General features: G+C 37.9%; 1 long non-coding RNA gene across 1 annotated transcript; it reads left to right on the top strand.

Moving 5' to 3' along the window:
- Positions 1-877: 877 nt before the first annotated feature.
- LOC146449119 (uncharacterized) lies at positions 878-3,909 on the top strand. Its single transcript, XR_014860752.1, has 2 exons — positions 878-922; positions 3,820-3,909. It is a non-coding gene; the product is annotated as an uncharacterized LOC146449119 (long non-coding RNA).
- The last annotated feature ends 2,613 nt before the right edge of the window (positions 3,910-6,522 follow it).

Raw genomic sequence — 6,522 nt, forward strand, 5'->3', positions numbered from 1 at the left:
ACATGAAAATCCCAATGCAACGTTTAGTTGATTTTTTAAAAAATATTTCTTGAATATTTTTTGAAAAAAGGCTTAAAATATAGGGAAATTTAGGATTTTTGTTCAATTTATAGGACTTTGTCCATAATATTCGCTCGAGATTTACAATACTATTAACAAGGCTAAAAAGTTAAAAAGATATTAAGAAACCAAACGTTTTTGACTAATCAAGCCATCTGAACGGATCTTTGTGAAATGAAAATCTCCTGAATTGTGGATTTTAAACGCCAATGCAACGTTTAGTTGATTTTTTAAATATTTCGTGAATATTTTAGAAGGAAGGCTTAAAATGTAGGAAAATATGGGTGCATTGGTGACGCTTTGAGGGTGCTATATTCGTGATGGTTATCATGGACCCACTACCAAAATATAGGATGACTTGATCACTCGAAAACGTTTTTGTTTTTTAATATATTTTTTAACTTTTTAGCCTTGTGAATAGTATTATAGGACTTCATAGAACAAGTCTGAAACTGAAAAGGTTTTTTATAGGAATATAGGACTCGCTTGACACCATGTGTGCATCAGCATTCTACTCTTTTTAGCGGCATCATAAAGACCGCGGAGAGGGAGGGGCTGGGAAGACTTTAGCCCCTCCTCCCCACCCCCCACTTTTTGGGTGGTTTGCCGTTAGTTTTACTGCTGAACGGACGACTAGATTTCAACCGTGAAATAATGGAATTTCAGCTGTTGTTTCTATTTTCATTCGTTCTTGGATCGGTATTTCACGAAGATAAGGTTTCATCACTAAATAAGTTCGAGGGAGTTTCTGCACGAAGGCATTCAGTTATGAAAGCTACTTATCGCCTGGATCATTTAATTCAGCTGTCATTACGATCAAAGAAGCACATATGAATTACGGGAACATGAACGACGAAACTGGGTTTTCACAAGCTGTGACTTTCACAAGAAAACAAGTCGAAAATTTCTGCCTCATCAGCCTGTTATGTTTGTCAAATGTAAGGGCCAGACTGAAGCATTGACTGCTAACTTCAAAAGAAAAGAAAACATATTCTAGTTGATACAATTAGCAATTTAAATCAGTGTTGACAGTTTTTGATGCATTTATAGCCATTTCAGAAGTCTTATAAGTTAAACTTTTTTCCAGGGGAGCATGCCCCCGGACCCCCGTAGTTGTCTCACGCTAACGTTCGCGCTCACTCTTTTGTGCCCTTTCAATGGCTCTATTTTGCCATGAAATCTGCACTTCCCACAAGTCCTTACAAACACATTTGTGTTTAATAGCGAAGTGAAGCCTACGCAAGACACGTTTTCAAAGCTCACGATGTTTCCCGGTCAGGACTTCTTTATATATAGTGTTTGTTGAGAAATTTGGTGACATCTTTTGCACGTGCGTTGACCAACTTGACAAAGGGGTATCTAAGCTTTTTAGCTTTTTAGCACTTGGTTTAATGCGCACGGCTCTTTAGAAGACCACTTTTTAGTGACAAGGAGTCCGTGGATAAATAAAGTTGTTATTATTGTTATTATTATTATAATTATTATTATTATTATTATTATTATTATTATTGTTTTTTATTATAATATTCCAAGCAAAATTGATATTTACAAGTTAAAAGTAGAAAAAAAGAGCTATTAAAACCTATTTACAATTCAATATTTAAAATTCATTTCGATTAAAAAAAAAAACGACTATTTCCAAGTACAACAGAGCTATTTTCAAGCACAATTTTTTTAACAATAGTAAGACTAAAATTTTGATGAAATAAAAAAAGTTGTTAAAAAGATCCTAAAATACTAATTTACAACGTCACGCCATCATTCACTTTCTAAAATTAGCGGAGACACGCTTGGCTAGCGTTTAAGCGGCAGTCATCAATGAAATCCCCAAATGGAATTTTGTGAAAAGGTGTCCTGGAGCCTCGTACGCATGTGTGTACCGACTTTAAAATCTCAAAAGAAAGCAATGTTCTAATCCAAGTGATAGTAATGTGATAAGGTTCCTCATTCTTTTCTGAGAGCTTCTCGGCTAGGCGTTTGAGAAAACAATTGCAGTCGGCTCCCATCCCACCGTTGGTTCCAAAAACTAGGGGAGTGATTTTATTATTATTATGACATTTGTATTTTCTATTGAAAAGTTTGTGCTTCGAAAATTAGTCCCGAAATCGGAATGAATTGTAAATAGGTTTTAATAGTTCTTTTCCCAACTTTTAACTTGTAAATAACAATTTCAGCTGCTTGGTTTATGTAAATAAAGATTATATTTATTTATTATTATCATTATATTATTATTATTATTATTATTATTATTATTATTATTATTTGTTGTGAATGGGCCTAAATTTTCTTCTACCGTTTCTAATTATTGGCAATTGTGCCCAATTACAAAAACATTACCCTCTCTCTCTGTTCTTGTTTGATGATGAAGTGATTTTTCATTGCATCATTTATAGCTTACAGGTGTATTTAAAGATGCCTTGGCATTTCAGTCGTAAGAGCGGTTGTTATCATTTCGGGCATTCTTATCCAATGCAGAAGTCAGGGACCGCAGCGAGGGAGGGGCTAGGGGGGCTTCAGCCCCCGTCGGTCCCCCCCCCCCCCCCCCCACTTTCTGGATGGTTAACAAAATATTTTATTCTATTTTACTTAATTCACCATATCCATTACTTACAAAAACAACTTACATTACACATTATTTAGTATACTAAGGTTTCCTCCGACAAACCCGACAATTTCAGACAATTTGTCGTTTGGTATGTTGCTGAACGGACGAGTAGATTTCAACCGTCAAAAAATGGAATTTCATCTGTTGTTTCTAAAGTCGACTCCCGATAACTCGAACCTTCATCCGAGATTAAAAAAGGTTTGAGTTATCGGGATTTGAGAAAAAAATGGCCGGAAATTAGGAGAAAAAAAAACGGTGTTTACTGTGTATTTCTATTTCTACAGTGTACAATTTACTAAACCAGCAAACCCTGAACTGTACTGACACACACGGCGGTTTAAAAAAAAATGCAATGTTTTGGACTACAGGGCTGCTTGTTTTGACCTGTCACGTCTTACAACTGACAAACATGGTTCGAGCTATCGAGGGTAAAATTACAGTAAATGTATGACAGAAATCCAGGGGAAATCGACTACAGTTCTCCCGAGCTTGAATTAGCGCGAAATTCGAGTTAGTGAGGTTTCGAGTTATCGGGAGTCGACTGCCTTTTCATTCGTTCTTGAATCGGGGTTCACGAAGATTTTAAAAGTTTCATCACTGAAAATTAAAAGCTCGAGGAAGGTCTTGCACTAAGACATTCATTTATGAAAGGTAATTATATCGCCGTAAATACTTGAAACGGAGAATAATGTGCAGTTAACACAGCGATTTTGCTGTATTTTGGATAAAACTTCTCAAATATATAAGAGAAAGAACCGGTTTTGTAACATGAAATTGCTTTTACAAAGGCGCACAAAGATAATTGAAGGTTTTTCTCGTAGGGAGAACAAACTATAATCAATTTTTAGCGACTTCACTAAAATACACAGGAAGAACTTGAAAACATTGGCTAATTTTTGCCAAGTTGCAATCCACTTCCATCTTACCCATCCGCACCCAAACATAATTTTAAATAGGTTCTCTGCACTAGTAGGAGTATGGTATTGTTAACAAAACTCAGCCATTATTTTAACGATTCCGTTAAAACAAATACGTTTTTTGGCGATTCATATTGACACTAAAAATAGGTGACACTGCCCCTTTTAGGTCATCCTGGATCATTCAATCCCGCTGTCATAACGAACAAAGAAGCACATATGATACAACAAAACTAGCCTAGCTCTCATTAGCCTGTTTTGTTGGTCAAGTGTTAGGGACAGACTAAAACATTGACCGAGGTTACTTCAAAAGAAAAGAAAATACAGTTTAGTTCATATAATTAAAAACTCCATTGCTATCGACAGTTTTAGATGCATTTCTAGCCATTTCAGAAGACTTGAGTTTAAACTTTTGTCGGGGGAGCATGCCCCCGGTCCCTTTAGTTGACTCAACCTAGTGCAGTCGCTTTAACCCCCGCACTCCAAAACCCGCTCCGCGGGCCCTGAGAAGAGAGTTCAAGTCATTACTATTTATCCGTAACCAGCTTATCCACAGCCATTACCGCCGAAATTTGCCAAGTTTCATACAACTGTGTTGCCAAGTCTGTTCCAACAAAAAGCAACTTTGAGCCAAATTGTCAGTAACAATATGCGTCCATTAGGAAAACTGCACATGTGGTGGATGGAGGCCTACCTTGAAGATCTCGTGAGATTCTACCCCACAATTTATCTTCGAGAACTACAAGAGATACTCGCAAACGATATCCAGCTTAGTCCACGCGAGGTTCCCTCGATAGCGGCAATAGCTAGGTTATTAACAAAGCTGAGAATAACGCGCAAAAAGTGTGTTCTCGTCGCTAAAGAACGAATGTCGCCACATAATCGCTACTGTCGTCAGTTATATTTTCAGTCGAAGAGCTTAAACCATTGATCCAAGCCGCGTTAATTTTTTCGACGAAACTCATTTTAAGGACGGTGCCTACTAATACCGAATTATTTTTGCGCGGTTTATGACTATTCTGGGAAAGCAGATTTCAGCTAGGGCTGTTGGAATCCAAAAAGAAAATTGGGGGTAACCACGCATTTTTTCAGAGATAATTAAGCAACAATAATTCAAAAAGCGGTAAAATTGAAAGCAATGTATGGCATTTGTTTTCGAAATTGACGCTCTATTATCTCTGAAAAATGCATTGTTACCCCCAATTTTCGTTTTGGATACAAAAGCACTTGCTAAGTTCTGCTTTCTCCGAATAGTTTTAAACTGCGCCAAATTATCCCTGTATTGGTAGGCACCACCCTTAGGAAACCCGAGTATCTCGAGATGCGCAGTAACAGAGGTAGGCACCGTCCTTTCCAGCTTTGAAACTGATGAGTGCGATTACGGGCCATCAAATTCAGGGTTGGCATGTCCATCGTTCCGGGAGAAAGCCGCAGAGCTCGGGCTGGTAAATTCTACGTTGGCTTTTTGTGGATTTACTGAAGGAGTAATTCAAGCAATTCCGGTTGCAGGAAACCTTGACAGCTGAATTAGTGACTGAAATAATTGAAAACCAGGTTCTCCCACTTTTACCGTGCAATAGCTTTTTGGTTACAGATAATGCAAGAGTACACGATACCGCATATTAGCAAGAAAAAACATAACTCTGGTCAAACTACCCACCTATGGCTATGATTTAAATCCCATCGAAATGGTCTTTGGACTTGTAAAGGCAAATGTTCGTTTTACTCCTGGCTTTTTAAAAACAAATCCTATGTTGGCAATTATAAAAACGTTCGAACAAGTCCGCCCTATCAACGTCAGAAATTCTTAGAAAAGATCTTGTGGTGTTTTCGTGTAAATAGTCTGAGTAATAGAAAAGCAATGAAGACTTACAAATTTGCTGTTAATTAAAAAACTAAGCTTACATGCATCACTAAATTTGTGTTACTGTAACACAATATTTTTTACGTTAGTTTCAAAAATTCGTTGGAACATAATACTAATTTTGTCACAAAATGTGAAGTAAACGGTGCATCTGAAACCCGCTGCCGAACATAATTTCACAAGACAAAACATAAAATAAAATAAAAATCCACAACTGCAACAAAAAATCTTGTCTTGCAAAATTCTGCTTTCGTCTAATTGCCGCGCTCTTAACAGGTATGTGCCTTTTTTTCCAAAATCACAGAAAACGAGGTAATTTACATAAGTCGAAGAGCTGCATATTCGACCAACAAGTATAGCGTACTGAAGTAGCTAGAAACGTAAGGATAACATTAAGGATCCGTGGATTTTGTTACTCGTGATTTCGTACTAATGCTATTGATCTGCAGTGAGATTGCAGGATGTTTGTACTCAGTTTATCCCGGATATGAGAGTCCTGAGCCACGTCTTTACAAATCTGATCATTGTTGTCTCTCGCTTTCCCTCCACTAACTATGGCTTTCGGGAGCTTTCTCAGCTCTCTTATTTCGTAGCTAAAAAACAGGTATTGTGCTTTTAAGCCTGGTTTACACGTACGACGCAAGCATAAGCATACGCACAAGCATAAGCAAAGAAACCTACGTGTAAACCGGTGCGACGCAAGAATAAGCGCCTTGTGCTTATGCTTACGTCGTCCCGGTTTACACGTACGACGCAACGACGCAAGCATAAGCACAAGCACAAGAGGATGGAACGATTTCCATTCTCTTGTGCTTGTGCTTATGCTTACGTCGTTGCATCGTACGTGTAAACCGGGACGACGTAAGCATAAGCATAAGCGCAAGGAAAGGAAACTGAAAAACAGTGACAAGTTGTCAGCGTACAATCTAGTTACTCATGCGTTGCCATTTTCCGCCATGTTGGAATCAAATCTCGCGCCAAAAAGCAGCCCGGCTGCGCGATTGCGCCAAATTTTTTCACTTATGTCCAGGATCGACCTTGTTAGCAAGAATTTGCTAGCAAATTATTTTCGCAAT

This window comes from Pavona decussata, unplaced genomic scaffold, assembly GCF_977016875.1.
Source record: "Pavona decussata unplaced genomic scaffold, jaPavDecu1.1 SCAFFOLD_640, whole genome shotgun sequence".
Taxonomy (NCBI): Eukaryota; Metazoa; Cnidaria; class Anthozoa; order Scleractinia; family Agariciidae; genus Pavona; species Pavona decussata.